Consider the following 19,563-nt stretch of genomic DNA (forward strand, 5'->3'; position numbering starts at 1 on the left):
AAGCCTGTCAGGCTCCTCTGTCCCTGGGTTTCTCACGGCAAGAATACTGGAGTGGGCTGCCATTTCCTTCTCCATCAGAACTAGGGTAGTAGAGGCATCTGTTCCTATTATGAGAATTCCACACCAGCATTTGTGGGTTCCCTATGCCCTGCCCACCCTTTTGTCAATGGCTTTTCAATTACACCCTCCTCCAATCATCCAGTCTCAGCTGCCATCTTTTGCTGTAGGACCTTGACCGACACAGGATTAAGGGAAGCTTTCTAGAGAAACTAACTGATAAACTCTGTCTTGGAGGAGCTAGGAATCCCTGGGAGGAGAATAGTTTGGAACAAGAGCGAACAGAGGGGAAACATCATTTCAGTGAGAAGGAGCAAGATGTGCAAAAATGGCAAATGCTGCATCGTCGGCAACTGACAAACAGGACTGACTTTTACGTGTATGTGGTTGGTCTTGCAAAGCATCTCTGCCTATTGGCAAGTCCTTGGGCAGTGATCGTTTCAAGCTATGATCCTGAACGTGTGCTCAGTCGTATCTGACTCTTTGTGACCCCGTAGATTGTAGCCCACCAGGTGTCTTGGTCCATGGGATTTCCCAGGCAAGACTACTGGAGGGGGTTGCCATTTCCTTCTCCAGGGGATCTTCCCAACCCAGGGATCAAACCCCCATCTCCTGCATTGGTAGGCAGGTTCTTTACCACTGAGCCACCAGGGAAGCGTCTGTATAGTCACCTTGAGCTTATAAAAGGGCTCAAGATAAAGAAATTTGGGGATCTTTAAAAAGATACCTACTTTCCCACCTCACCCAAGAGGCACCTTCCTTGAAGAGATCATACAGAATTGGGATAGGCTGTGAAGACTGTCATTTTTGTACTTTTGAAGTGCTTAAAAGGCTGGGCTATTACCCAGACACATAAGAAAAATTAGCACACCTGCTTAGAAGATAGTAGACCATTGACCTCAGTACCTTTCCGGAGGATTTTGTAAAGTTACGTTGTGCAACTCACAGCTTGCCCACCAGGTGGCGCTCATGCAGTAACTTTGGAGTACTGAGAGGCAAACGTTAAAAAAGCGGAACTGGAAAATGTTACTGTCTCACAGATGTTCTTGTCTTTGATGCTCTATCTAAGTTAAGGTAGGAATGATGAGGTCGGGAAGGCTAATAAATTTATTATGTGGTGGAAAAGTTATTTCTCATGGCCCATGAGACAGAAAAGCTGTTATTTTTAAAGCATAACGCTATCTGTGCTTTGTTCACGGTGGCACCAAATTCTCGTAATCCTCCTCATGCGTTTGTTATTCTTCGTGTGATATGTGTCTTTGGCTATGAGCAAAGAGAAAGAGATTATAGTAGTTGCTCTAAGCTGACTGCTTAAGAGTTTCGTACATTTAAATAAATCTGTGGCAGGAAACAAAAAGGGCTTTGGATACTGATCATCCAACAGTGAATAAAAAATGTAGACAGTGCATTAATGCAAAGAGGCAAATGATGTGCAAGAGTGGCATCGCCTGTAAACAAAGCAGACAGTTTGACAAAAGTGTTTCTTCCCCCACTTTGATCAAATACACTAGAGCATCTTTGCATCTAGCTTGTCAAAGCACTGAATCTGTTTTCCATCTCTCTTTATCCCTGTCCTCTCCCAATCCCCATCTTTCTTTTATCCAGGTCTCCTCCCTGGGATGAAATAGTTTGTGAGGAGACTGAACTTGATGGTACCCAGACAATGAGAAACGAGACGGATAGGTCTTGAGCTCTGGTTCCTTTCTCCCATCTTCATCTGCCCTAGGAGACTTTCTGCAGACTCTCCTGGTTAGGGTTTGTTGCAGTTGAGGGGTGTCAGAGAGAGAAAGTGGGCCGGCTGACTGCTGAGCTGTGTCCCCCCCAGACTGACAGTCAGGGTGTAAGGCATGCCCTCAGCAATGCACACCCTGGAGCTTGGTTTCTCCTCCAGGATCAGAAGGCAGGGCTGTGAATTTGGGGAACCGTGAGGGCAAAAAGGAGACAAAGAAAGAAGGAAAGGGAGTGACTAGCTGATGCTAGAGGATTCACGTATATGACCTCAGGAAATACTCATTAACCCAAGAGATGAAGTTTATCAAGCCCATTTTACAGATGAAATAAATGGAAGGAGGGGAAACTCAGGGCTTTTCACACAAGATCTTCAACTATATGGGCATGAAAGAGAGAGACAAAATGTATATGCTCATTAAAATCGCAAACGTTTGATATAGAAAGAGAGAGAGGCACTAGATCAAATAAAATTGAACTCAACTTTCCAAAAATTTACCCTTGATGGTACAGAGGTATTTAGAAAATGGAGTTTGCAGCAAAACTGTATTTTGTTTAAGCTAAGATTTGCTGTGAAGAGGGATGTTTTTCCAGACTTTGGATTAGCCCAGTGACCTGCAGGTGCTCACACTAATAATGTCTGCTGGACAAGGACGCCTCCTCGGCAGAAACCCTGGGCTCTCTCACAGGGCCCTGTGCTTGGTTAGAAGGATCCCATACTAGGGCTTGGTTCTTTCTCTGCTGCCATAATCTTGAAACTCTTTATAGTTTCTGAACAACGGTCCTCTGCTCTTTCATTTTGTTCTGGGCACTGAAAATTTTGTAGCCAGACCTCCTTTGAGTCAGAGGATGCTTCTTTTTTTTGATCATTGCCATATACACACTGGACTTCCTGGTGGCTCAGATAGTAAAGGATCTGCTTGCAGTGACGCCCAGGTTGGACTCCTAAGTCAGGAAGATCCCCTGGAGAAGGGAATGGCTACCCACCCCAGTATTCTTGCCCGGAGAATCGCATGGACAGAAGAGCCTGGGAAGCTACAGTCCATGGGGTCACAAAGAGTTGGACAGGATTGAGCGACTAATACTTTCACTTTCATATAAACAGAGTCACTTCCTGTTCCTCCTTTGTCCGGTTTGTAACCTTCCAGATCATTCAGTCAGCAAGTTATTCCTCACCTTAACTGGCTGAAGTGCAATGATTGGATTGTCACTTTACATAGCAAATTCCTTTTTTTCAATTGATAATGCACATTGAGCACCCATTCTGCATCCATCCCCTGCCGAGCCTAAGGAGACTTCCCACCTCCTTCCTGCAGCACATTCTTCAGCATCTCATAAAGAAGGGAAGCTTCCATAGCTTCCGACTCTAAGCCATTCAGCATTTCTATTAGTCTCCCCTCTCGGAGAATGACCTTTCTTGATCTTGCTCTCCATCACTTAGGACATCCTCTTCATTCCCCTTTGTACTGCCTACAGTCACAATCAGTGGCAGCTACTGCAATGCTTGCCTACTGAGAAATGAACCCCCATGGAAATCACCAGCCTTGCCCAAGGCTAAAGGAGTTCTTCTGGCAGGTCCTGGTGGATTTGTGAAATATTAAATATGTTCCATATTTTTTATACATTAAAAAAATCAAACCTGAGAAATTAAGGAATCTCTTTACGTATTAAGTATCTGTTTCTACATGGTATTACACTCGGCGCTGTGAGGAGGGCTTTAGCTGGAGTCTTACGTCTATAGAATCAATAGATGAGACTAAAGATACCTGAATTTAAAGACAACATATACAAGTGTGAAAAAAATGAAGGCTGCAGAACAATGCAAAACGGAGTACATGCTCAGTGTCCACGTGAAAAATAAGTAAATGCATCGAGCAGGAAGGAGTGAGGGAGACTTAAGTGGCTAATGCTCACACCGGATGGTGCAGAGAGACACTATTAGACCTTTTCCAAATAGTTCTGGAAGACTGTGACGAGGAGGTGGGATTGCATGAGCTATTTGGATGATGGAAGAGAGATAACTTGGCAGACAGAACAGGAGGGCATTCCAAGAATATGGCGCAGCTTGGAAACGGCTTGTGTGGAATGACTGGGTGATGGAGATATTAAGCCAACTGGCTTGAATTGAGTGGGGGCTCCTTCCAAGGAAGGCTTTCAAATTTGATTCAAAATAAAATAATGACTTTTCTGTAGCATTATTGTGGCAACTAACAAATAATTTATTTTTTAATCAAATGCACACTATATGAATCAAGGAGCAGGTTATGAAATTTCTAGAAGAGGAAGTCTGGGCAATCACGGGGGAGCAAGATGTGAGAGAGAGTGGCATCAGCTCCTTCAGGAGTAAGCACAGATAGCCTGGCCATGCACCCATAGAGGAAGAGCAAGGGAATAGCGGGGGTGGCTAGAGGAGGACGGGGAAGGAGTTTGTCTTCGTTTCGTTGTTGTGACTGAAGGAGACAGAGGCCCCAGCCTCAGCATGTCTGCTGTCTTTGCATTATAATCATGAGCTCTCAGGTTCTTCTTAAAAAATATATATACGTATATAGATATAGGTATAGATATATGTTTATTTGACTACCCCAGGTCTTAGCTATGGCTCACAGGATCTTCAGTCTTCTTTGCAGCATGCAAGCTCTCAGTTGTGGCATGTGGGATCTTTGATCTTGGCTGAGACATATGAACTCTTAGTTGCAACATGTGGGGTCTAGTTCCCAGACCAGGGATTGTCTCTGGGCTCCCCTGTATTGGGAGTGTGGAGTCTGAGCCACTGGACCACTGGGGAAGTCTCGAGCTTTCAAGTTCTGAATGAGGCTCAGTGACCCAGGCCTTTGGGTGGGAGAACCACTGCCTAGATCTACTCTGTGAGTGACTTCAAAATCTAAGTAAGAATGCATTCATCCACGGTCACAGATTTTAAAATTTTAAGACAGTTTACAGCTTTTAAGGAGTAACCCCAAGTAAACCCAAATGTTGGTCACTCAGTCGTGTCTGACACTTTGCAACTATATCCCTCCAGGCTCCTCTGTTCATGGGATTCTCCAGACAAGAAAACTGGAGTGCGTTGCCATGCCCTTCTCCAGGGGATCTTCCTGACCCAGGGATCAAACCCAGGTCTTCTGCCTTGCAGACAGATTCCTTACTGTCTGAGCCATCAGGACTGATAGGTTAAGTAAGTAGAGAAGTCATTCCTGTGTGAAAAATTAAACAAGAAACAAAATTAAATAATTATCATAAAGAGATACTTGCCTGCCAAATGATTGAATCTGACAAGAAGTGTAGAGAAAAGCCATATACTCTAGGGTGGAAAAACTGAGATCTTTAGAAGGGGTTAATGTGCAGGATATGTCTTACAGAATGAGTAGAATTTAAATACCTCAGAGGGTAAAGAGTGATGGAAAGATACCCAATCCCAGAGGAAAAACATGGAGGCCAGAAAAGGTCACAGCAGAAGACAGAAGATGCCATCCAGAAGAGAAGGCTTCCAGAGGACATCAGACGAGGGTGGACAATAGGGGTGACCTCGCTGGCCATGGGAACTGGAACTCACTTTCTGTCTTGTAAGAGACCCTAGATGCTGGGAAAGATTGAAAGCAGGAGGAGAAGGGGAGGACAGAGGATGAGTCGGTTGGGTGGCATCACCTATTTGATGGACATGACTTTGAGCAAGCTCCGGGAGATGGGAAGGACAGGGAAGCCTGGCTTTCCTGCAGTTCACCCGGTCACAAAGAGATGGACACGACTGAGTGACTGGACAAAAAAACACGGGATGAAATAATCAGCAAGCACTACTTTTTGGCCAAACTCAGGAAAGAGAGTTCAGATTTTGAAGATTTTTGACAAGCGTCTCTTCACCCGCCGATACAGTGTTGAGTTGCCAGCGCGTGGCAGAGGTAAATCACCGCCCTCTACGATGATTCCGAGAGCACCATCTGAAGAGCCACGGATAATTTGTCTTCGTGAAAGGCCGTGAACATATTCTTGAGCTCCGCGAGTGCTGCCGGAGCGCGCGCCTCGTGGAGGGCGCTGGAGCGCAGCGTTTGGCACGTCCCGCTGCTCCGGCCATCTGCCGCCCCTCCTGACGGGGTCTGGCAGTTCTGCGGATGGCACGGGCAGCGTGGCAAGATATCCATATGTTATTCCCCTTTTCTTCGCTTGAGAAGCAGAACAGCCATCTTCAAGATGCCACCAGGGATTCCAAGTCATGTGACTTCTTTTGTTTCCCTCAGACCAAAGATGCTAGGATTTCTTTGAAAAGCTCAGAAACGAACAGCCCGTCAGTGAGAACAAAAGCCTTCTCCGGTGAAGAGTCGGTCTCAGAATAGTGGAGATGGGGAAATAGAGTGGGGGCAAACCTTCCATTCCAAAAAAAATTAAAAAACAAAAACAAAACAATCCTCCTGACCATGAGTATTTGTGAGGGACTTTGGAGGAGTCATTCCCTAACAAAGTAAAAATTCATGTGAAGTTATCATCAGCGTCTCATTATTGTACTTGTTCACAAGATCGCATAATCCATAGCCATTCAAAGTGTGGTCCATGTGTTGATAGCATCTGCATTGCCTGGGAGCTTATTAGAAATGCGAGATGACCTACTGAGTCCTAAGACTCAGAATTTAGGACCTGTTGGGTCCTAAGACTATTGGATCCCACGTGGTTCCTATCTGCTCTGAAGATTGAGATGTGCTGATCCAGAAGAGGATGATGAGACAACCTTTGCCTGTGTAGAATTGACTATTCTGGGCAAAGAGTCTCGATGCAGTGGATGAAAAAAGTAAAGCTCTTCCGACCAGGTCCAAAAATTTATATATAACACTTACAGAGGTTATTTCATCACCAACTTTATACTCCAAATACATCTCTGTTAATAGCAACCGAACCCATAACTTTTACCATCGGGATCAGGACACGTAGAACTGAAACGATGCCCGTTTTATGTCATCGTGTTCAGTTCCTCCTCAGAAAGGAAACACGGGAGAATTTCTGTTCAACATCCCTGTTCCAGCCTGAGACCTATGCTGAGAGGACCACTTCTCAGCTCAGGGCACTTAAATCTTTGCTTATAGGCTTGTCCAGAGGAGAGACTGTGAGTCTGAAGATCGACTTGTTAACCTTATTAGCACCCACTTAGCTCCATGGCCCAGTCCTCTAATTGGGGTGTCAGATGGGGGCTTGGGGTCCTCCACACTTGTGGCTCCCCTTCCTTCCTCCACTGGCTGAGTCTGCATGGATGCTGTGTTAATGAGGGCTTGAAACCCCCCTTGGCAGGGAAAAGTCTCTTCTAGCTCAGAGTCTGAATTGAAAACGAATTCCCTGTTTGCACAGCACCATGGAACTTCACATAATATCATTTACCATCCTCAGGCAGCAGGCATTCTGAACATTCTTCTTAAACACTCTCTGCCCAATAACATATAGGCTGCAGCTGCTCCTATGGAAAGAAAGGACGGTTTTCAACATCAGCCAGAACAATAATGCCACCTTGGTCTCCAAAATGTACACCTAAAATTCAGCACCAAAGGCAGGAAAATGACTAACAAGAACCATATTCTTAAATCATTAAAAAAAAAATGTACGTGTTTAGCCAAGGAAATAAAAGTCTTATGAAAAATTAATTCTGTCTCTTATGGGGTGATTAAAAATGGAGATAACAAATTGTCAGTTAATGAGGCACACAGAGTGGAGAGGTGATATGGAAAATAGAGAGTGGATTATTTGGAGTACTGTTTTTAATTGAAAATATATAGGACAGTTTTTAGCCTCAGTCATTTCATACTCATATTGCTGCTTAAAAAAAATGTTTTGTTTTCTTCAAGCCAAGCATGCATGAAGGTCCTGGGAGCTGCCCAGAATTACCAAATTCTCCAGAATTCTCCAGAATTACCAAAGGATCTCTCATTCTGGGACCCTAAGATTCTACTAGATGGTCTTCAGGAGGAAACGTAATAACTGACTTCTTTTAAATCATCTAGTTAGTTCAGAGTGTTTTGATGTAGTCTACCTGAATAGCTTCCACACGACTGTAAAGTTGGGGGTACAGTTTGCACTCATCTCTTCTGTCTGCTGGTATCTATGGGGCTCATACTCTCCATCACGTAGTGTTTTGGGACCCTGATGGAATAATCACAAAACAGGACACACACAGGTCCCTCCCCTCGTGGAGCTTACCTTTTAATAGAAGAAATGTGCAAATAAATGGCCCAAATGCTCATGCCTTACAATTCTGACAGAGAAAATTGGCAAAAGAAAAATTAGCATCCCAGAAAAATATGTTAACATCTGGAGAATAATGAAATTATGAGCAACAAGCATCAGGGAAATCATGCCAAATTCAAATGCTGACTGCTGTTGGTAAGCTTCCAGAATTCACTATTAAAATAACATATTAGCCTTAAACCCAGTATGTCTTCAGTGATGGCTGTGGAGGGGGTGATGCCATGCTCCATTCATTGGAGGGTGGACAGACGCCAGAGTATTTCACGGGAACCTAATTGTTCTCCCCTGCCAGGAAGTTGCTACAGCATGACAAAATTCCAAGGATCACAGCGCCTGGAGACAAGAGCTCCTATGGCAAACTCTTGCAGCTTTCGAGTTATATTATAGATCGCCCCAAATATGCTGCAGTCGTTAATGCCTGTGACAGGACACAGATCCCCCAGATTCACCACTAATACACTGTGTGGCTGTGGGCAGATTATTAATACCTGCAAACCTCAGTTATCTCATTTGAAAAAAAATGATCATTGTAATGTATCAACACAAGATGAATAGAGGATAAATGAGATTTTGCACATATAGGCATATATATTCTGTTCTATAACATATATTGATGTATAAAATATATATCCTTTGTGTACAATGCCTAGTACAAGTTAATTATGCAACAAATGCACCTTCATTGAGTACCTTGCCTCAACAATCCAAGAAGATGCATAAAGTTAAAATATATTTCACAAGTAAATTAACATGTTTATATTTTACCTTTAGATGAACTTGGGCACAGTAGACAAATCTCCCATCCCTGAGCTGAATTTCTTGGGCGTGTTTGGAATTTTGTTCATAAACTGATGAACACTTATTTCAAGTATTGTTGGCTGCCTCCTGACAGCAGTCCCATTTCACCAGCTCATCCATACTCACTTAGAGAGCAGTGCGTGTAACTTGACTATTTAGTTCTGTGTGCTCCTTATTAAGAAGTCGAACTGGAATGCTGAAATAAGCAGAGGTGGACACAAGCAATGGGAGTAGCCCTTTTCATGAACATAATGAAAAGGAAACAAAGACAGATGTTTGGTTTACTACTGGGAGTAAACCATTCTTAGACCTTATTGGACCTAATGTGGGAAACCCTATGAATAGAGCTGGGGGGCGATGGGGAGAAAACAACCTCGGAAAGGATACACAAAATACTGTATTGAAATTATATCTAAAGGTGAAATCAAATTAGGAAATACATGTGTGAGGTGTATATGGATATCTAACTTTACTGAGAAAGAAGTTTTTTCTGGCTTACGAATCTGTTGCTATTGCTTTGTTGTTTGTTTTTCACATGTAATTTCTAGAAAGTGTCTCATGTAGAAGTAGGGAGTTGTCTCTATTGCTTTTTTGCACCCCTGTTTATTTCCATTCCCCTAAATACAGTTGTGAAAAAGTAGCAGGTTTCTCTGATCTCAGTAGCCCTCCCCTCTGAGCAGCCTGGCTGGGGGACCACAGATATTTATTGGGCATCTACTGGGTTCCTGGACTCCTGCCTCCAAGGACAGGTTCCCCACCAGAGTGAGCAGAAAGATCTGGAATAGATTCAAACAGTCTGAGAAGTGGATGAGAGAGGAGGCCTCTGAACCTCCACATTTGGTGGGAAGACTTCTTCCTTTATAAACACGTGCGCCTAGATCTCTCTCAAACATGGTGGATCTCAGGCTCCATGGCAGTTTGCATGGAGGGACCAAGGCTTTGCTTCCCAAGGGGGAGCCGGCAACTCTGTCACACTGTCACAGATGGCAAACCTTGGACGGCAGAAGAGGCCAGCAGCCACCCAAGGCTCACAGACCGTTCCCAGCCGCCAGGCATGAAACCCTCGAGCTCCGAAAGCCTCCACTGAGACTAGCTCCTCCTCTCCAGCCGGGAGCTAAAGTACACATCTCCCTCTACTTGATCCTCCATTCTTTATCTCTCTAAGTTTTGCCTACTCTTAGAAGTTCTCCTTAGGCCCTTTTGTATATGCTCTTTGAACATGCACTTGATGATTTCTTGATGATCCCTCAGACGCAATAGGCAAAGACTGAAATCTTTACTGCTGTAACTGAAACTGTGGATCACTGCAGCTAGACCAATCTGGAACATGTGATGAGAAAGCAATGTGAAGGGTCAGAGTGAAAACGAGAGAATGAATGAGTGGCACAGGGTCTAGGAGCCACCCAGGCTGAGCAGAAACTAGTTCTGATCCCAAATTCACTGTTTATAACGTCCTGTCTGTTGCCTCAGTAATATTATTCAGTTGCTCAGTCGTGTCTGACTCTGCAACCCCAGGACTGCAGCATACCAGGCTTCCCTGTCCTTCACCATCTCACACAGCTTACTCAAACTCGTGTCCACTGAGTCCGTGATGCCATCCAACCATCTCATCCTCTGTCGTCCCCTTCTTCTTCTGGCCTCAGTCTTTCCCAGCATCAGGGCTTTTCCAGTGAGTCAGCTCTTCACATCAGGTGCCCAAAGCATTGGACCTTCAGCTTCATTATCAGTCCTTCCAATGACTATTCAGGATTGATTTCCTTTAGGATGGACTGGTTGGATCTCCTTGCTGTTCAAGGGACTCACAAGAGTCTTCTCCAGCACCACAGTTTGAAGGCATCAATTCTTCGACGCTCAACCTTTTTTGTGGTCCAGTAATGACACCACCAAAATCTCCACATGCCTGAGACTGAACATCCCCTCCTCATCTCACACTGTGCAGACCCAGGGTGTTAACACCACCTGTCACACAAACCTCCAGAACATTCTGCCCAGTTGGCACTTTTTTTCATTCATTATTTCAATTGCCACCACCTTAGTCCACACTTTCTTTATCTCTGTGTTAATCTAGGTGTCATCATTCTAGCAGGTTTATCACTTCCCGCCAGTAAGTTTCTTCTTCTTCTTCTTCTTCATGCCGCTCACTTGAACTGAAGCACTGCTTCTGTCAGGCTATTTACCTGTCAATATTTTGTTCAAAGTTCTGGGCCTGGTTAGCCTTGCCTCCTCAGAGAGGCCTCTGTCAACCACCCTCATGCACCATGTCAGAAGTTATTTATCCCACATATGCCTTTCAATCCCTATGCTCTCCTTTTTCTGTTGAGAACAAAAAACATTGGGTTTTGATTCTACCACTTCACTGAACCCCTCTGGACAAAATCTAGACACCTTTTGCTAAGCTGATTGTGCGTCTCACGGTTCTCGTCTTGGTCCATCAGTGACGTTTGACACAGGTGCCCCATTCCTCCTTCTCTCCATTTTTTCCACTGGGCTCTCAGCACAGTGCTCATTCTTGGTTTTCCTCCTACTCTCAGCCCCTTATCTCAGTTTGTTATATTCTCATCGCCCTGCTGGCTACACTGTGGGGTATCCCAGAACTTCATCCTTAGATGTCTTCTCTAGCCAGAGGCATTCTAGGTGGTGGTATCCAGTCTCATGACTTTCAATTACCTTTAAACTTGAGACTCCCAACTTTCTATCTGTGGGCTAAAGCCTTCTCTGAGCCCTGCATTCATACACCCAGCGGTCTGCCTGCCATAGCCAGTGAGAGCGCCAGCCATCCGTGCCCCTTCTCACTCATATCTCAGATGCACACCACCCGCCAACCCTGTGGAATCTGTCTTCAAAATGAATTCGATGTCGTCCCATGTCCAGTCATTGCCATCTCCCCCTATCTCAGTCAGGCTCCTATCAGCTTTTCTTGGCCTGCAGTAGCCTTTTATTTAGACCGTTTGCTTTTTCTTTTGCATTTCTGTAATCTCATCCACAGCAATCAGAGAGAACTAAAGTCTTTACTGAGAACTCTAAGGCTGTGAAAGACCCACCTACCTCTTCTCTCCAACATGTATTTCCCTCCATATTCCCTACAATCTTTTCTTTCATTCTCCTTGCACCTACCTTACGGACATCCTAGAACATCCTTAGAACATGCTAAACACACCCCAGCTTGGGGGCATTGGTTTCCTTCTGCCTTGAGCATCCTTCTCCCAGATCGTTGCATGATTTTCTCTTTTTCTTCAATTATCTTTTCTAATAGTTCCTCTTCCTGAGGCCTTCACCTGTATAAAATAGAAGCCTTACTCTCTATGCCTCCTCTTTTCCCTTTTTTCTTTCTATCTGTCTGTCTGTCTGTCTATCTATCTGTCTGTTTGTGTGTTGTATTCCTGTGAAGGTATATGATCCATGATGATGGTTTTTGTATGTTGTGTTAAACCCAATATTTAGAACACTGCCTAATGCAAAGAAGTGATCAATAAGTACTTACTAAAATAATAGTCCAATGATAATTGGAATCCACATCTGTTCACCACCCTTTCCACGGACACCCACCCCTGGCAGAGTTTCTTCCAAAGCTGTGTTGTCGGGAAGGCGGTTCTGCAGACTGTGTGTCAAAGGGGAGCTGGAGAGAAATGCTTGAATAACTGTTGGCACAAAGTGTAATGCAGAGTGTTCCTGCTAGTCATAAAGACTGGGAAACCTGTGAGAAATTAGAGATATCAGATGGTGTGGTAGGAAGGGAAAAAGCAGTATGCCAGCAGGCAGGATATCCATATCCGGAATCTGAATCTTATTACCTGTGGAATTCTGAGCAAGCTACTAATCCTATTTGGCCTATATTTCTCATCTGGATGATAACAGTGATGGATTAGCTTGTCTCTTAGATCCTCCTGACACCTATGATTGTGTTTAATTCTATAGATGTCTGAGGAAAATAAGAAAGAGAGGGAGGGGATGAAGAAGGAAGGAAGGAAGAAGAGAAGGAAGGAGGTCTGTGGATGAGCCATGTTCCTACTAAGGGTAGAAAGAATGAGATAAGTTGGGTATTAAGATAGTTACATAGAAGAAATCATTTTGATGTGGCTACATCACACAGGAGCTTGGTTTCATAATTGGGTATCTCGGTATTCTGGAAAGAACACTTGATTTATTAAGTCTGACATTTCTCTGTGTGATCTGTGACCAGTGCATACACCTTTTGCTCAGGAATGGAGATCTTCCTTTCTGGCCATCGTAGGTGGAGCTTTGGTCCATTGTAGGCAATACTGAATGCAATTATTCATTTATAGATAATTAACTAAAATACAAACTGGTCTGACTTTTGTTGGAACACTTTAATACCGCTCTCCTCTAAACATTTATTATTTTATGTGAACAATATCATTTTATATCACATTAGATGGGATTCTAATTTACTAATTATTTTTTATAATTATACTAAAAACACATAGTCATGCTTTGGAAGGTTTTCCAGTATGGTGAAACATTGTAACATGTTAGAGATTGCAAGTCTATTTTTCCCCATTATCTGCCTTTGAAATTCCATGTCACAATAAGATTTTTCAGTGCTGTGTATGTTTGGCATTTTGTTTTATTTCAGTTGAGCTCTTAGGAAGGGTTGTACTCCATCTGTGACCGTGAAAAGTTCATTATTCTACTTACCTAGCCATTTGATGCATAGCGTTTTCTTAGATGGGTTTCTCCTGAGGTTTTACTGAGGCAGAATACGAATTCATAGCTGAACCTGAAAGGAACATGACATTGTGTTTCTTAAAAGCACAACCACCCATGGTGTCAAGCTAACAGCTCAAAACTATGGTCCAATTAACTGAGGACACTGCCGGGGAGGTCAAAGATCCCATAAAAACTAGTAAAGACACTGGAGTTTAGACAATCAAAAGAATCTGGAGGAATGATCCGGGGTCATAGTGATTACCTCTGGAGCTGAAGGGAACACTCAAGGAAAAGAAGATATAAGCTAAAGTTCAAATTGTCCTTTATAAAGCTTCTTACCCAGTCTAGTTACAAAGCAGAATTTATACTCTGGTAAAATCCAGCACATTTCTTTCTTTATCTTTAGGGGATTTTTTTTTTCCCCAGAAGCCAGATAAATGGGACTTGCAGATGGTATACCTCTGGTGATTGTTTTATGAAATTGAAAAATAGACAGGGTAGCTTTATTTCAGTTGTTTTAAAGCGAACCTGCATGCCACGGCAGCCACTCTGTTTCAATGAAAGCTGAATCATTTGACATAGTAAAGGTAAAATATAAAGTACATTCAGCAAAAAGGATGTGGATGGAATATGAGACACTTGACGGAAACTCCTATTAATATCTCGAGGCTTAAAATCGCTGAATGGGGAAGATCCATCGCTGCGGTTCACAGAAGGACAGCGACCTGTGTTTGAACCGAGGGCTCACTTCTCTTGACCTAAATGTGTCAGAGTAATGAACGCCACGTGGGAGAGTGGTAAATCATAGTCATTAAACAAACAAATCATTGCAGACTGTCAGTTGCTCCTTTGAAGAGCTTCAGGCATCTTCACTACCATCCAGACAAAAAGCAAACACCCCTTGGGAAGGCAGGAGCCCAAGCAGGCTTCACCCTTCCCCACCGTCCCTCTCATCACCATCTCCACTCAGCCACACTCGTGCATTTGATTCGGTTTTTTAACTTAGCCTTTTATTCTGCGCTCCTCCACTTCTTTCTACCAGCTCTTTGCTGGATTATGACCAACCTCTAAAATACACTTAAAGACACTCTCATGAATCTAAATTCCACATTCGGGAATTTTATGTTGCCACCCATTTTCCAGGCATCATGTCAGGCAAACACCATTGGATTCAGCGTCAAGTGTATCTCTTTATTTCTGTTCTGAGTGCCCTGCTACAAGATCACCCTGCCCTAGCCATGGAAAGTGCTAGTCTCCCACTGCTTATGATTATTGAGGTTCTTTGAGGCAGGGCTCCCAATCTGACATAAACTGTGCCCTTCAATTACAAGGGCTGGTGGAATATGATTCCTGCCTTACAGGTACCTTATTATCCAATATGCAGCATCTACGTTCAATTATCAGGCATTCTTAGAAACACAAAGCTCACTCTTTGCATCTCAAAAGCTCTTAAACAAACATGTTATTGCCTCCTGCACATGTTGAGTATTAAAACCTTAGAAGTCACTTTAGGAGACTCTCATCACTGTCTGTTCTTTTCTATAGAACACAGTGCTATAATGGAGAACGTTTGTGGTTCAAATACCAAAGAGGCTAAGAAAGCAATTCAACAGGGAGATGCTGAGTTTAAAAAAAAAAACTGTGCTGCGAAATGATCATTTCCATTTTCCATGTCCTTTGTCCCTACCTCTCACTCCAATGTCACATGCCAGGAAATCTCTTCCCTAGCATGCACGTTCAGAATAGGAAGCCCGTCATTATTTTACCATTTAATATTAATTATAGTAGTATTAGTCATGATGAACTAATGTGGCATTATGTAGCTTTCAGATGTACTCCCAAAGGACTTTGATTATAATTTGCCATTTTATTCATGTTCAATTATTTTAAAGTGTTGCTGAATTAACAAGTTCCACTTAGCCTTAATCACTACTTACCTCATCAGTTTAGAGCACTGACATGCCCGGCTTATAAAGATGATCTGTGATGGAAAGAGACTGGAACTATCACGGGCACAGCCGCCATCTGCACTAAGCTCTGTGGGGCGAGGGTAGCTGGGTACCATTACCAGTACCATCAGAGCAGGGAGTACCACCATCCTTGACTGGGGAGGAGCCAGCTCACAGGGGGCGGGGCCAGAGAGGAGGATGTGGTCATGGAGAGCCCTCTCTCTTATTTAGTTAAATGCTTGGTCAGAATCCAGGATTCTGTTATAAAACACTTCATGTGTTCCTTCTTCTGATGCACTCCAGTAGTCCTGTTTTTCTTTCCCTGTGTCATGAGAAAAGAAAATAGGTACCTTAATTTTTTGTTGTCAGTGTTTTTAATGGATGCTCTCAGCCGAACAGTCCAGTGGCTCTGGTTAACTCAGGACAATGTTACCACATATTCTTTCATGGGTTCCTGGGTCTCTCTGTCTAAAGTTTTATTTGCATTTCCACACTTGGGCTCACTTTTAGATCCTACCAACATGCTTCATTTTTCCATTTGTGATGTAGAAGCTCCCTTATAATTCATAATCAGGTTTTCTCATCTTATTGTGTCTTATGCACTTAGGGCAATTATCCACCATGTAATAAAAATTAACCAAGATTACAGAGTGACGATGAATCACCTGGCAAACCTGACAACGGCATGGCTTAACATTATGAGCATGTTAAATCCCTCCCATGTCTCCAACACCAATGGCAGATAATATGGTAGAGTCATAAGTTTAACAGACGTGGCAACTGCCAATGCAACTGAGTGGGCCGTATGGACATCGCTGGGAAAGCAGTTATGTTCCCAAAATAATTGTCTGCCCAGAAAAACCCCTGGATCTGATCAAAGACCACATCAGCAAGTGAAATGATGGGAAATGGAATTCTAGCCACCAGTCGAGTGTAGCACCCATGAAGACTTCTGCAGTTTCATGCAGGAATTCTGATCTGTGGATTTTGTAAGTGGGTGGCATTAGAACTGGGAGTTTTCTAGCCATTCCATCGTCTACTTTCTGACTTGAGGGTTTAATTCAAAGAAAAAAGTGAACTAAGATGACCCAAGGCAGTTCCCCCCTTTTATCTATTCTATCCATGCTGTGCTATTTAAATGTACTATTCTCCTACCAGGCACTTGTTTAGCAACTGGCTCTGTGGCCTTTAATATTGCTCTGAAAACTGATTATGGTCAACTTGAGCTGGGGTTTGTTAGTATTTTAGTGATGGAAAGGAAAGGATGATGCATTCAAGCAAGACAGCAAGACACAGGACAAGCTACACTCAAAGCAATGGTATTTTCAGAATAATAATCAGAATAAGAATTTTGTGAACTACCTTTATACATTTTATCATATGTATGCACACAAACATATACTGAATTTGGTCATAGTTGGTAATGATAGGAAACAAAATTGATGCTAAATCAAATGATTTGAATTATAAAGTTATTAATGACTAATAGATATTAGTAAGTATTACCTTGAACTGAGTATTGGTATTGCCTTATTTAATTATTATGGTGGCTAAAGCATGCCATTATTGTTCTCATTTTACATTTTAGCTACATGCTAGTAGTTTAACTGAATTAATGGCACACAACTAGAAATCAATGAGGCCAAGATCTGACTCTAACTGAAGGATAACTTACATTCTGACCCTCTGTAACTCTATTGCTCTGGTTCTTTCCCTAAAGTTATTTATTGAATTGTTTTTTATGTTGCCTCAGCCATGTGCTTCGTTTTTTTTTCCCTTTCTCCTATACTCAGAAGTTTCTTAAAAATATTTTCTAAAAATTATTTTCCCAGAAACACAGAAGGGAAAATATATTTCTAAGATTTCTGTTTCTCATAATTCCAAAGCTGGTAGAAGTTTTCCTTTGAAATAGTCTGCTAATGAACTTGCAAGGCATTTACTCTGTGGCTTAAGGTTTCTGCCAAAACGCATGATAAAATTTCCATTCATCTAGAAGGAATTTGGAACTACTCTTTAAATAAAAATAAATCATGAAATGGCCAGTCTCTGCTTGTACGACCTGTGTTGCTTCCACTTTGGCGAGTTCTTCCTGATAAAAATGACTGAGTTGTGGTTGGTTACTGATCATCTTTGCTCCCTGGCTTCCCTTCTGTCATCTCTCCAGGATGTGGCTGCTAGATGATCTTCCTTTCTCACTTTCCCAGTGATGCCTTTCTGCCTCCGCACATCTTTTCATTGCTTGCCCTTTTTGGTATGACCTTCTTGTACCTTGAAACATCTCCTCTGGTTCAAAAACCTCCATCATTTCATTTCCCATTGCTCCATCCGAGACTGCCAGTTGGATTCTCTGTTTCCTTTTCCTCCTTGTTAATTCTTCTCTCCCACTGGCCTTCTGCTGAAACAGCATGGCTCTTAGCAAGTAGGAAGCTCTTCATTTCATTAGAAAGCAGAAATTAGAGATGTGTGTTAAGGAGCATGCTTGTGTCACGGTGATGAAGTAGCAATGAATGGCGTCCTAATTAGTTTTATCTCTGAATGTGGCAGCCCTCTCAACAGAGCTCAGATTGGCCCAACATTTCTTATCAACTCATCACAACAACTTGACCTTGGAAAAACTGCACTAAACAAAACATTTGAAGCAAGCCTCTGACTGGTGGTATAATTATCACCTAATGAAGAGCAAATGCCAATGGTAATAAGATTATAAACATTTGTGCTGCAGCAGGGAGATCAGCATGGTAAGGAGAGCCATCCAGTCACCCCAAACCACATCTTGTGGGGACATGAATGGGCAGGGGTCAGCCACTGTGAGAGACTGCAGAGTGCCTCTTAAGGGGCCCGTGTGCTAACCAAATTAGTGAAACAGCATCACTCCTGAAAGCCTGCGTTATTCCTCAAATGTCAAATCCTTAATGTTTCACAGAGTGAGCACCATAAAAGTTATTACTTACACTAATCACAACTGTTCTTTTTTTGAATGTATTCAGTTTGTTTTCACTTCCTTGACATTTAATTGACATTCCTTGATGACTCAAACTCAAAGGGGATTTTACACAATTTCACTTAAAAATAATCTTTAAACCATGTATTTATAAACTGGAAATCTCTAGCGTGGGTCTTAAGCCTTTTGCATTCCCATCAGTACAATGATAGTCTTCTCTGTGTGGTTTCAATGGTTAGTGCATCTGGCTCACTTCCCATATCAATGCAGTCTCTGAAGTGGTCGATTTTTAAAATCATGGATTGAAAGCATCAATTTACTGATTTCAGATATGATCAAAAAGTGTAATGGTGCATGCAATTATATCATTAGCAAATTATCCAGCTATCAAGTTGACTCATTGAGACAGTAAGGAGACAAAGTCAATGCTGATTGTTTTTTAAAGAAGGAAGCTACTATTATGTGAAGACTAGTTTCATAACTCAAGTGAATCTTACAAACATAACCTATGCAACTATACAGTTTTAGGAGCTGAATATAATTTGTGTTTCTAATCATTTAAAATAAATGAAAGAATATGAGAAGCAGTGAGATTGATGTTCCCAAGATCAGAATGATTCCAACACAAGTGGAGATTATACTTAAGAAAATCTACGTTGTATAGTGGTGGAGACTCTTCAGAATATTAGAATTTTTCATTAAAGCAGTGTTTTTGTCATGCTGTTGATAGGAACTGTCGTTGCTTTCTGGACAATACACTTTCCCCAGCCATCTCAGCAGCCCCTATTCCCTGCCATCTGGAAACTCTTAGCAAAGGATGATTTGGTATTATAATAAACTTGTCTGATCTTTCAGATTTAGAATTCTTTTTGTTTGTTTTTTCTCTTTCTGGTAGAAATGCAAATGATAGTTATTAACTGAAAGGGACTTTGACTCAACATGAAAATTCCTGAACTCCTTTTTACCCTGTTAATAAATAAAGGCTAGTTTCTACATGTCCAAGGTGTAAACTTTACACTATGGGATAAAATGATGAGCCTCTTTCCTATCCTTATTATAATAAGACAAAGAGTATATTCAAGTAAGAACTCAAAGTAAAATTTAACTTTTAAACCTGACTTTCTTCTAGTTTAGCAACTCATCTTAGTAGTTTTGTGTGTGTGTGTGTATGTGTGCATGCCTGTATTTGATGATATCTTTAATCAT

Source organism: Cervus elaphus, chromosome 32, assembly GCF_910594005.1.
Source record: "Cervus elaphus chromosome 32, mCerEla1.1, whole genome shotgun sequence".
In the NCBI taxonomy this organism is placed as follows: domain Eukaryota; kingdom Metazoa; phylum Chordata; class Mammalia; order Artiodactyla; family Cervidae; genus Cervus; species Cervus elaphus.